The sequence below is a fragment of the Hylobates moloch genome, unplaced genomic scaffold, assembly GCF_009828535.3.
Source record: "Hylobates moloch isolate HMO894 unplaced genomic scaffold, HMol_V3 SCAFFOLD_14, whole genome shotgun sequence".
Lineage (NCBI taxonomy): Eukaryota > Metazoa > Chordata > Mammalia > Primates > Hylobatidae > Hylobates > Hylobates moloch.
Window position 1 is genome coordinate 95,499,481 of NW_026652289.1, and position 13,933 is coordinate 95,513,413.

Consider the following 13,933-nt stretch of genomic DNA (forward strand, 5'->3'; position numbering starts at 1 on the left):
AGAAGTCATCTGTGGCCCACCAGTACCTCTCCATTGCACACATAATTCAGGCCCTTCACAATCATCACTGATGGACCCTGTGAGCACCTCTCCCCATCCACCCACCATGCCCCTAGATCTCCCATGACTGCCTACTGTCGGGGGAGCCCACCACATTTTCCTTCCCAGCCTGTGCTCACCCTGCTCCCTCTGCCACAATCCAATTTCCCTCATGATGCCCTGCCCAGTGGCTACCTTCTCCAGGAGCTCCTTCCCCATCTTTTAATTCGAAATCACTTGTGCCGTCCTTGGAGTCCTCCAACCAGTTCATCCACTCCCTCTGGCCCTAATTTCATCTGCACATCTAGGGGTAGATTGTCTCTGGGTTCTTTAAGAAAAGACCTTCTAACTTGATCATATCTCTCTCTGTCTTGTAGATGATTTTTTAAGGTCCCACTTGTGTCCCTCACTCATCTACAGGCTCCATGAAGTTAGGTATCAAACATTTCCATTGCTACATTCTCCAGGCCTAATCTGGATCCTCCCAGGGTGGCTCTTCAGTGAACATCTACTGAATTGAACAGACATGCACAGAGCAGATGGACAGCACTAGGGACTGGTCCTCTGGACCCAGAGGCCATGAAAGAGTATCCAGGCAGGCTGGACTATGCTGGGAAGGGGGAAGGCCTGGGACCTCATCGAGAGGGAAGGACCCCAAAAGGAAGAGAAACCCACCAACATCCTGTTAACTAAATGGAGAGAAATGCTGTTTAGGAAAAAAAAAAAAAAAAAAAAAAAAACATGATAAATAAAATTCCTGAGAGCAGCTGCTAAGTCAGGGAGCACCAAACTTATCCCCTTCTGCAAGAGAGTGAGAAGATGGAGCTACAGCTCCCGTCCCACATCTGCATCTGGTGTGGCCTTCCCGCCAAGGGCCACGGGTCGGACCTGGCTCCACAGACAAATAGGCTGCTTAGGCTGGGCTTGAAATAGGCTGAGTGGAAACCTGCGAGCCCCTGGCTGCCTCCCTGTGCATGGAAAGGAGCTGTCGGTGAGTATGGAGATCTCTGCCCTTGTCAGAGGAAGGCTTCCTCATCACAACGCAGGGCAGGTGTCTGTACCCAAGAGCTGAGCAGAGAACAAGCAGCCAGTGGAGGCTTTCGCCTGAACTGTGCAATCCTTACCTGACTGGGAAGTGCAAGTGACAATTAATAAATTAATAGCGAGTCACTTTATGTAAATACCTCCCTCTTTTTGTATGCTATATTTAGAGAAACAAACTGCTTTGGCATTTAGAGATAAATTTTATGTAAGAGTTTGTTGCTGCTTCTGCTGTTGTTACTGTTCATCATCGAGATAATAAAAGCAAACTAGAAATACTCAAATGACAGTACCACTGCCAAATATATAAAATATATCCTAGGCCCCTTTCAGTCATCACATTGTTAACTTTTAGGAAGAGCCCTTGTCATAATCTGATGCTTGACAAAATGTTCTCCATCCTTGCATCACCCCCACCCCCCACTTCCGCACTAGGATTTTGCAAGTGCATTTGACTGTAACAATCTTGAGGGACACTAACTCCCTGGGTGGCGTTGGGCCAGCCTCTACTGTGCTGGGTCTCACCAGCTGGATTCAGCACCTCTCAGTTTCTCTCCCACTGTGGAGACTTTTTCAGCTCCATGAGTCCATAACCTGTGATCCCATTAGGAAACAATGCAGTTGCTAAAATTTTATGTCTGTAGGGAACACATCCACTTCTGGCTGAACTGTCCCTAAAATGCTGCTAACACAGAGCTTCCAAACTTTCAAGCCTCAGTAATGGCTCCAAGGAATTCAGTGTTTTCTTCTGCACCAAATGAATGCTGGAGCTAAAGGAAGGGCCCTGGACAAGCCTTAGTTGGCTTGGTTTGAAGAAGGAACTTGACCTACTGCCTTCTTCCTGTTTTCCCTTGCAGTGGCCTCCAGGGCCACTGTCTCTGGGCCTCTCTCCAAACCCCTACCACTATGTTATCACCACCCTGAGAGTCCAGGCCCTTGGGTGGCCCACAATTGCTCTCCATGCCTGGCCTTTCTCCAGCCCTCTCTCTCTCCTTGCCTGCTGAGAAGCTCCTTCTTACAGGAAGCTGCTCTCAGGTAGGGAGTAGCCACACTCAGGCATAATACTTCCTAAAGAATTTAAGTGCAGATGTCCTACGGAAGGAAAACATCAATTAAGCGTCCGAAGAAAGTAAAGTAAATAGTAGAACTTGTGGGATCAATGATAAACGGAGATGAAAATGTTTTATGGCATAAAAACCTCCCAGCACAAAATTTTTGGATTTGGGTGTGTCTCTACTTTTTTTTTTTTTTCAACCATGTGGTCTTGGGAAATTTATTTAACCACTGTGAAATTCAGTGTCTATGCCTATAAAATGGCTATGGAGTCACTGATCTACCCCCACAAGATAACGTGAAAGTGCTTGCAAACTGTAAAGCTCAGCACAGACCTCAATGTCCATGCCCCGCCCCCAGCACCCTGCCTCCTCCTCTGCCAGGGTGTCATCTTCATCTCAGGCCTGACACTCAGAGCCCTGGAGGGAAGAGGGAGGGATGTACACCGGCGCTTTCCGTTCCAACCTTCCCACACTGCAGCCCCTCCCCACCTCCCAACTCACCACAGGGATTTCCAAATGTTGCTTTGTGTGTGCAGATTTTTCCCCCCAAGAACACTCCAAATTTCTGGAATCCACAGGCTGAATTTCACCACAGGGTTTCTGACACCGCCTATGAAAGGACAACGGGACTCTGTGCCAGGGCGGAAGGGAGGAGGGTCTGTGTGGAGCTTTTCTACGTCATGGTTAAAATCAGGGGACCTGGGGATCTTGCTTTTTTTTTCCCCCCCATCCAAAAACGTGTCCCTTCTGACAATATTCACAGAATCTCTCAGCTTCCCCCACCCAAAGACTGGGCAGTGTGATGACAGGCTTGGTCCAATTTTACAATCAAGCAGCCCTTGGAATGGGGCTCTTCCCACACACGAAGGCCAGTCAGAAGACACCCCACCAGCCCCAAAAAGAGTGGACACACTTACTTACATAAAGGTAGACATTTCTGGTCATTGCCAAAGATGAATATTTTATAAAGCCGTAACTTCTTGGGAATTATTCTAGTTATTTCTAGTTACCGTTAGCTTCATATAATAACAATTTGTTCCCAAATAAGTTTGGAATTTTTCCAAAGATGCTAACATAGAAATAGGAATGAATAAAACAAAGCCAATTTATAGGCTACTAAAACATTGTAAAGAGAGGGGCCATCACACTGACTGAGCTCCACTCTGATGAATTAAGTAATGTACCCTGTGTGACAACGTAACAGACCAATGAGGGGTAGATTAGAACCCAGTTCTTCTAATCCGGGCCAGCTCCTGGCTGGTTGAGAATGAAATGGCAATAAAATAATATAAACTAAAACATAATTATTAGCCAAAAATAAAAGGCAACTTTAAAACTGGTTAAAAACGAAATGTCTACTTAAATCCAACTAACAAACAAACACATAGAAATTAAAATTGAGAAAAAGCAATGGAAGATGCAAATTTCAGACAGGTAGAGTGAATGTTAACGGGAAATCCTTTAAGCTGTCCACTGATGTAGAATTTTTACTATCAGTTCTAGGGACCCTAGGGGTTATAATTCTGAGGTAGAAGTGATTTTATGTTGGGAAAACAAAAGTCAGAGGCAAAACAATAACAAAATTCTGGGGGTTTGTTACAAATTAAAGTCAGAAGTAGATCTGTAACCTCATTTTTGGTGACAATGAGAAAGCAGGATAAATAAAGAAAATACTTCCTTTCCCTTCCTCACAAAGGGAACAAAATACCAGTTACAAGAAAAACAAAATAATTAAGAGACTTCCTGAACCAGATAAAATTTCCAAGTTTAGGGCACACGGTTATGTGCCTGTAGTCCCAGCTGCTTGGGAGGCCAGAAGATTGCTTGAGCCCAGGAGGCTGAGGCCAGCTTGGGCAACAAGCAAGAGACCCTATCTCAAAAAACATTCCCTGTTTGCCTAGGGTCAGTGTCCAGGCCAAGTTGCTACAGGGTGAAGCCCTTATAGTGGATCTGAATGGCAAGCTGAAGACATGTCCTGTGGGTGTTCTTCGCTGGCAGGGTGTAGGGGTGGTGAGGACTAAGAAGTCTGGGAAGAAAGATCCCATCGTAAGGACTTGCAGCCCATAGATATTCGCCTCCCCTGCCATCCACTTTCTCTGCTCTAGCCTCTTGCGCTAGCAGAGTATGACACTAACCATGGGGATTGAGCCTCATACTTATCCAACAAGTACAGATGCTCCTCAACTTGCCGTGGTGCTACATCCCTATATGCCCATTGTACGCTGGAAATACTGAAAAGTTGAAAGTGCAGGCCGGGCGCCGTGGCTCGTGCCTGTAATCCCAGCACTTTGAGAGGCTGAGGTGGGCAGATCACTAGGTCAGAGATCAAGACCATCCTGGCCAACATGGTGAAACCCCGTCTTTACTAAAAATACAAAAATTAGCTGGGCGTGGTGGCACATGCCTGTAATCCCAGCTACTTGGGAGACTGAGGCAGGAGAATCGCTTGAACCCAGGAGTCAGAGGTTGCAGTGAGCCAAGATGGCGCCACTGCACTCCAGCCTGGTGACAGAGTGAGACTCCATCTCAAAAAAAAAAAAGAAAAAAAGGGCATTCAGTCCACCTAACCTACCAAACATCATAGCTTAGCCCAGCCTACCTTAAATGTGCTCAGAACACTTACATTAGCGTACAACTAGGCAAAATCAAAGCCCATTTTATAATAAAGTGTTGAATAGCTCTTGTAATTTATTGAATATTGTACTGAAAGTGAGAAACAGAATGGTTGTATGGGTACTTGAAGTACAGTTTCTACTGAAAGTGAACTTCGCACAATTATAAAACTGAAAAATCGTAAGTTGAATCATTGTAAGTCAGAGGTGTCTATAATTAAGATAATTCCTGAGTCCTCCCCAAATGTTCCCAGTTTGATTAGGGTAGGTGTCCAAACCAGATTGCCACAGAGTAAAGATTTGTCTTACTGAGCACTGTCAGCTTAAGGCACAGTTTACTCCTGGACCTCCCAAGGCCTAGCTTCCAAGTGGCCAGAGGCAAATCTCTTCTAGAGAAAGAAAGGAAGAAAACTGCATGGGTTGCATCAGATGTCCAGAACTATGAAAATGAGACTGAAATGAAACTCATAGTAACCCAACATAGATCTTACAGTTAAAGATTTCTTGCTGTAGAATTTTCAGCTACGATAAAGTTGAGAATGTGGCTCAACTTTAAGCATTATAGTAGTAAATCCCAGGGATCTAGACTTTCAGTTTTCTTTATCAGATTTGTCCAAAATCTTGCTAAGTACCTAAAGAAAAGAACAATGTGTATATGACATCGTGGTGTCCTTGAAACTAAAAAATTACAAGTTATGGAATAGAATGGAGTTGTATAACAGAAAATGTTCTTTTTTAAATTCATTGGCCAGTAACATAGAATTTTGAACCTGGAAGAAACCTTAATACGAGACCCAGGTTTTGGATAATGATATCATCTAACAAAATGAGACACAGGGCTTTGGAAGGGGCCAGGGCAATGAGAGGCCTGAAAGTTCAAGTGTTTTTAACTTCATGGTGTATCTACTACAAACACATCGCTGTGTGATTCCTTTGAATTGACTGCATTTCATTGAACCATAGGCTTTCAAACCTATGGCTTTCAAACTAGCTTGCCCATGGCCATACAGCTAGTTGTGGGGAAAGTCTGGGGTCAAGTTCAGCCTTTTGAATCCAAACCCAGAACTGTTTTCCCGACTCCCACCACATCTCCAGTGACTCTGCATGCACCACTAATCATCCAAAAGCAGCTCGTATTTTTGGTTTCGGGTAGTCAGGTCTTAATCATCTAGCATCTTGAAAGAATAAACATGAGTAACATTTAGAAGTAAAGTTACCTAGGACTCAGTCCAGCCCTAAGGCCAATGGGTGATCCACGGTGCCATATGCCAGGCTGGTTACTGCCCAGATCTCTCCTGTTTGTGTTCATCACTGCCCTCCATTTCTTTCAGAATCAAGCGCCAGGGCTAATTAAACTCCTGAGTAAAGCCCAAGGCACCATTAGGGGCTCAGTTGGTGAGCTGGCTGGTAGAAAGCACAAAGCAGTCTCCTGTGTTTGATTCCCACAGACACTGGGATTAAATGAGTAGAGCCATCTAATGTTCCCACCTCCCAAATCATGCATGCATGCATTCACTTATCCATCCATTCACTAGTTTATTTGACATTCTTCTTTTTTTTTTTTTTTCTTTGAGACAGAATCTTGCTCTGTCATACAGTGGCATGATCTCAGCTCACTGCAGCTTCTGCCTCCGGGGTTCAAGCAATTCTCAAGGATCCAGTGTCTTCAGGATCCAGTATCCACAGGCCCCTTGGGGCCAGGCTCAGCCCAACAGACAGATGCGTGTTCTTCACAGGCACTAGTTCAGTTGAAATAGTGGCTCTCTGCCACATCAGACTCAGTGTCCCTTCTTATAACACAAGACTCCGTCTCAGAAAAAACAAACAAATGAAAACAAACCAACAACACATAACTTGTAACTCTCCTTTTGTTACGCTCAAATGAAACCCGTAGATAATATATCTACCTACACAAAAAATTTCCTCCCAGAATTCGTAATATAAAAAAAATGTAATGCACTCACTGGGTTATAATCAAGGAAGAAAGAAAAGCAATTTTACAGAAAAATAAGTATTTTAGTACCTAAAAAATCTTGTACATGACTACAATGGGAAACCTACTAAGTAGTTAGATGTCTGCACCTATGTGTAGAGTCACCATGAATGCAATAGATGTAAATGCACACAGATTCACGTGTGTTTTTAGTATGGCTCAAACACTGGGATTACCATTGCCATTTGTAACATGATTTTCAAAATGGTGAACAATCTTCATAAAGTCCTGAACAAATATGTACCATCTTCACCCTATGCTGCATTCCTGAAAAATTCAGTGTATTTTAAAACTGCAAAAAAAAAAAAAATCCTATGTGTTTATATATAAAATGGGGTTGGATGCCAGATCCACCTAAGTATAAACAGGTTTTCATGGACATAAACATGGAGTGGGACATTTGAAAGTCATGAGGGACAGTCACTTGTGATGCGGATGGTCCTGACCACTGCAAAGCATCTGACATTCCCCCCCCCCCATCCACTAAATGTCAATGGCATCCCACATTCATTGTCGTAACAAACTGTGATAGTAACAAATGCCTCTACAAATTTCCAAAGATACATCTTAATGGGTGGAACCACCCTCACTGGGAATCCTGAGTTACAGGGCAGGGGTGAGTGTGTGTGTGTGTGTGTGTGTGTGTGTGTGTACATTAAGTGTGCCTTCCAACAGCTGGAGTTGAGAGTCACCTGATCACCCTATTGCTCCCTGTGATGGTTAATTTTATGTGTCAACTTGACTGGGTCATAGGGTGCCCAGATATTTTGTCAAACATTTTTCTGCGTGTGTTGGGGAGGGTGTTTCTAGATGTGATTCACATCTAAATGGAATGAGTTGGAGTAAAGCAGATTGCCCTCACCAATGCAATTGGGCCTCAAAAAATCAGTGGAAGGCCTGAATACAGCAAAAAGTTACCGTCCCACAAGTAAGAGAATTGCTGCTGCCTGACTGGCTTCAAGCTAGGACACTGGTTTCTTCCTGCCTTCAGATACAAACTGAAACATTGGCTCTTCCTGGGTTGTGAGCCTGCTGGTCCTCAGACCGGGCCTACACTCGTGTAGGTCTCCGGCTTGCCAATTTACCCTGCAGATTTTTGGATTTGTCAGCCTACATAATTGCATGAGCCAATTCCTTATAATAAATCTCTTTCTGTATATACCCTATTGGTTCTGTTTCTCTGAAAAAACCCTTACTAATATACTCCCACACGAGTCTGAGCCATGTTCTTGCCCTGGCTTGCCTCCTCCCTTCTCATCACTGACTCTGGGATGCGCAGCTCTTGGCCATAACAGCCCTTGGTTCACGCTGAGATGATCTGGAGCACTCTAACAGGAAGCTACTGCTTCATACATACGGCCCCACTCCAGACTCAGCAGGAGCCAGGCAATGGCAAACCAGAGGGGCAGGAGACACCAACAAGGCACCCTCTGAGAGCTGACTGCCCCCAGGATTTCCACCCCTTTTCAGTGTCTATTTGGATAGTAAGGCTAGGGGTCTTTTGAGAAACAGCAGAAGACATGGGTATTAGTAGTGCCCCCCAAGAAGTGTAATGTGAAGGCCAGCAAGGCCAGGGCCAATGACAGAGGGAAATTTTACAAGGTAAACATGTATAGAGAACTCCCTTCAAATACCACCGGGGATGAAGAAAGTTTCCCAGTGGAGAACCATCTCTCAGTGGGCAGAGGGTACTGCTGGTATGAAACTGATCACTCCCCTTCAGCGAGTGAATCCTGTGGTCAGGAAGGGAGATCTCAGAAAGAAATCGTGAGGGCACTGCCCTCTATCACAGACTCACTCATTCAAAAACGTATTGAACATCTACTACATACTACAGGTATGTGTATTATACTATGCATACTACATACTACAGGTATGCATGAGGTTCTGGGAGTATTAGATGAGCAAGATACAGGCATATTCCTGAGGAGTTCACAGCCTAGCAGGGAGACAGACAGGGAGTGACAGGCCATTGTGAAATGACCAGATGTACACCAGGGTGGGTAAATACAATTACAGCGGGAGCACACAGTTGGAGCAGCTAGCCCTCCCTGGGAGGTGGGGCTGGAGGGCTCCCCAGAAGGGACATCAGATGTCTGTTTTAAAGAATAAGGTCAGCCAGTCAGAGAAGGGGAGAAGAGGAAAACAGGCAGAGAAATGAGCATGACAGTGGCAAGGAGCAGGGAGGGAGCAGGCAACTCCCGGAAGCTGGAAGAAGGAACATAAGGCACAAGGGCAGAATGGTGAGAAATAGGGCAGAGATAGAGTAGGCAGGGGTGGGGTTGTGGAGGGCCCTGTGTAAGAACATATCACATGGACTGAAGAATTGAGTCTGGGCTCACAAACTAGCAGACTGGGAGTAGAAGTTGCACTTGGAGAAGTGGCACAGCGACATCGTTGAGGTGTGTTGTGGACCCAAACTAAGGTGCAAGACAAAAAAGAAGAGGAGGAGGGAAGGGGCATAAGAAATGTCAAGTGAGGAAAGGATTTATACACATACACCTATAAACATGCACAACTGATCAGTAAAATATGAAAAAATCTTGCTATCAATAATAAAGCAATAAAAAATAAAATGACATGGTACCTTCCATCATACATGGAGTCACACCACTGGTACTTGGCCCTTTGAGTCTAGAGCTCCAAAGAGAGCTCTGGGCAGCAGGCAGGGTTTGGGTATGTGGTGGTCAGAACCCTCGGCAGTGGATAAAATCACCAAGGAAGAGTCAACAGAGTGACGATGTAGGGCACAACCCTGGAGAACACTAGCAGTTGAGGTGCACAGAAGTTGAAGAACAGTTCAAGGAGGCTGAGAAGGAACAGTCGGAGAAGTAGGAGGAAAACCAAGAGAAAGTAATGTCATGGAAGCTCAGAGAGGAAGGAATGTCAAGGAGGAGGAAGTGATGCAGAGCTTTGAAAGTTGCAGAGACTTCAAGTAAGATTGACCTTTAGACTGAAAAGTTTTCATTGTATTTTGCAAATAAGTCATCAGCGACCTTGGCAGGATGGGTTCAATGTTTAGTGGGAGAAGAAGCTACATGGCCGTGACTCGGGGAATGAATGAGGGGTGAGGAAGGGCAGATGAGGAGTATAGCCACATTAAAGATGGCTGGTTGACTTTGGGAAGAATAAGGTGGTTTTGGAGTTGTAAGGAGACCCCCAGAATTGAGTTCCTGTTTTCTCCACCACAATTCTAAACCAATCGGGTGGTAGGATGAGAGCAAGGCAGATGGAGATCAAAACGTCAGCTTTATTAGGGATAAAGCTGACATTGGAAATGGTGACATTAAATGTTCAGCAACAATTTTTCCAAATGAGAAAGACAGACCCACTAATCACAGGCAGCACTGAACACCCGAGGCCTTCCTGCAGAGAGGCTGCCCCTGGAGAGCTGGAACCACATGAGAGTAGACTAGAATGAGAGCTTGCTGATAAGGCCAGCTACAAAAAGGAAAGAGGAGAGGTGAAGAAGATGAGTCAGCCAAGACATTCCTCCTCTCTGGGGAGAAGAAAAGGGGGTGAAGGGGAAAGAGGACAAGGGGCATTTTAGGGAAATCTCTCCTGATGGAAATAAGGAATGGGGGCAAACCTGTAAATACTGACCCAGAAGGAGATAAGTACAGTTAGCATCTTTTGTTTGCATCTTTGCAAGAGCATATGTATTTGTATGACCCAGAATGGTTATTCTGGACTGGACTGGATAGAATGAGGGCAAGTTCAGGGGGGCGTGACTTCTTGCTGTCTGTAAAGAAAAAAGGTACTGGAATCACACATGGCTTTACTGTTTTTCACATTTGATTTTTAACACATACTGGTTAGGTACTTTTTGCAAATTATTATCATTACATAGCAACTCTATCTTATTCAGTGCTCTTTACATTTCATTTTGTTGGGTATTAACAGAGTAGTTCTTTCCTGCTTTGTTATTTGCATTTGCCTGGTATTTTTTCTTGACTTTTTATTCTCAACCTTTATCCCATTTGTTAAATGTGTTTATTTCTTGTATGTGTGTATATATATATACATGTGTATATATATACATACACACATACATGTGTGTATATATATACACACATACATGTGTATATATATATACACACATACATGTGTATATATATATACACACATACATGTGTATATATATACACACACACATACACACACACATACATATATATACACATACACACACACACATACATATATATATACAAGAAAGCATACAACTGTCTGCTTTTTATTTTACCAAATCTAATAGTCTCTATTAAGAATAATTCTATTCACATTTAATAATACATTGAATTTTGTTTATTCTATTTTACTTAATATTTATTACTCATTTAAGCCCCCTTGATGTTCTTTATATTAATTAGTTATCAAGTTGCTGTTCAATTATTTTCTTTCTCTTCTTAATTTGGGAGCTCTAGTCTAGTTTTTCATTCCACCAGCTCCTTCTCCTTTTTGTCATTGGTAGTCAAACTCATTCTTTTGTTCCATTATACCAACATAAGAGTCCAACTATTTCCCCAGATTCTCTCCTCTCCTGCTGTTCCTCCTCCCCCAGCATGAGGCCTTTAGGACGCTTTCACTTCCCACTCTCACACACCAATGTGAGACCTGTGGAAAATTCACTTCCCCTCTTTCTCCTTTAGAACTTTTTGATCCAGGCTATTGTTAACATTTCCCTTGAAATATGTCTCTTCTATTTTCAGCAATTATATTACACATTCCTGAACTGTGTATTATTATCTGTCTGAATTTAACTGACGATGTGTTGTAAGGCTCCTTGCTCACCACTAATTTTTTTCTCCCTTTTCCTCCTCCTTCCATCCTGTAGCCTTTAAGCTGATTCATCTATTGTTTGGTTAGATCTGAACACCTTTTTATCTGATGGAAGATACGGGTGACAGGTCTTTTCCTTGCATATTCTCAACTATGTTTCCTTGACCCTGACAGAGGAGTGGGGTCTTGCTACAGGATTCTTGGCGTGCAGTGTTTTTCTCTCAGTAATCTTCACATGGTTGGCCTCAATCATCCCTACTTCAGGTGTCATAGAAGAGAAAGTTGATGCCCCCATGATCCTTCTTCCCCTATAAGTCACTTGTACTTTCTTTCTGGAAGATCGTAAGATTTTCTTTTCTTCCTTAGACTTCTGGAATTTCTCAACCTATGAATCATTTGTCCAGCCCATAACTTGCCAAAACCTTCCAAGAGGCAGACTCAGGCCCTGGGAAATTTACTTCCTATTAACTACTACCTTTCTTTCCTTCAGCTACTGAATTTGTCTGCAGATCTTGTCATTTAGTTCTGGAAAGTCTTTTTGTACTCTACTGGAATGTTTATGTCCTAATGTTAATATTTTTAAATGTATTACTGTTCCCTAGTGGCTTGGTTTTGTGTAAGCCTCTTCTAAGAATATTGCTGTGCCCCTTAAGTATGAGGGTAATGTTTTCTTTTGTCTGCTCTCTGGGCTCAGGGCCAGCAGCTGAGGTGCCTTCTCAGAAGGGAGAGATCCAGGCAGGGCGCGGTGGCTCATGCTTGTAATCCCAGCACATTGGGAGGCCGAGGCGGGTGGATCACGAGGTCAGGAGATCGAGACCACGGTGAAACCCCGTCTCTACTAAAAATACAAAAAACATTAGCCGGGCGTGGTGGCGGGCGCCTGTAGTCCCAGCTACTCGGAGAGGCTGAGGCAGGAGAATGGCGTGAACCCGGGAGGCGGAGCTTGCAGTGAGCCGAGATTGCGCCACTGCACTCCAGCCTGTGCGACAGAGCGAGACTCTGTTTCAAAAAAACAAAAGAAGGGAGAGATCCACAAATGGTGGTTATCAATCCCCTATCAAGTCACTGTGGGGAGACTCTCATTCTCCTGTTTTCCCACACCTCCCAGGCTCAGGAGTAGAGATAGACTCAGCATACCTGTACAACTCCCTTTTCTCATCCAGCCAGGTCCATCTGCCAGGATACTCACTGATGCCCAGATACTGGTGCCCTCTTGATTACAGAATCAGGGGTGGTTTGGAGACCATGTGTTTACTCACACAGCTTTAAGAAAGTAGCACATGTTTAGGGTCCACAATTTGACCTAAAAAGTGGTATTTTCTAGAACTCAGCACTTCCTTATTTCATTTGGAAAGGTGCTTTTAAAGGCTGAAGTTGGCCCTGGTGGAGGTCAGAGATCATACGTGGTTTCCATAGTGACAGAAGCCAATGCAAGTCTTGGCAACGAAAGGTAAGCTTCCCTTAGCCGGGGCCACTTCTCTGGTCCCTGGCTTAAGCCTCCAGGCTCAGCAGATGGGGTGTCATCTTCTCCAGGCTTGATATTGGCAGGAATCCCTTTTGGTCACTCCCAACCAGTCTCTCTGGAGAAGTAAGGCATATCTATTCTAACTTGTTACTCTGCCTTTTCAACCCAGGAAGGAAAGGTCTTAGGCTATCAGGCCCCAAATTTGCCTTTTTTTTAAAGGGCCTATATGCACCTATTCACTGCAGAGATGACAGTTCCCCTACATGGTTTTTAGGAAATCATGTTCTTACATCATTGCTCTCTTAAAACCCTCCTCAATCTGCTAGACCAGGCTTGGCTTTCTCTCTTGACTAGCTTACACATTCTAGCATTCAGTGTCTGCTCCAGGTTTGTTTTTAAACCTTGGAGCCAAGTGCCAGTCTGAGACCTTTTCCACTCCATCACTTTGAATCATTTCCCTGCTCTATTGTTTCTCTTCCTGTCCATCATTTTGAGCATTCCTCAGTGGCCCAAGATGGGGGCCAAAAAGTTCCTACTTTTGATAAACAGTGCATGGGTGAACGCTGATGAGGTTTCAACGATGTGACCTTGGGCAGATCACTTAAACTTCCTGAGCCCTGACTTCCTCATCTGTGAAATGCTTATAAAACCTGCCCTGCCCCATTCACAGGCTTATTATGGAACTCAAATGACATGAGGAAGTACTTTGAAAACTGAAGTGCTCTACAAATGTAAGGCTTTGTTTTATCCTTTCAAAAACAGTGGCTTGAGTTCCATAAGTGGAGCTTTGCAGTATTAACTTACTTCTGTGGATTTAGCAGTTTCAAATTCATGAGCCATTCTCATGATTTCACAGAATCCACTCTTAGAGCTTCCCTTTACGTTTTCATTGTTTCTGAAAACAATCACTTTTTCATTTATTGAAAGGCCATCACTCCAGGTGAAA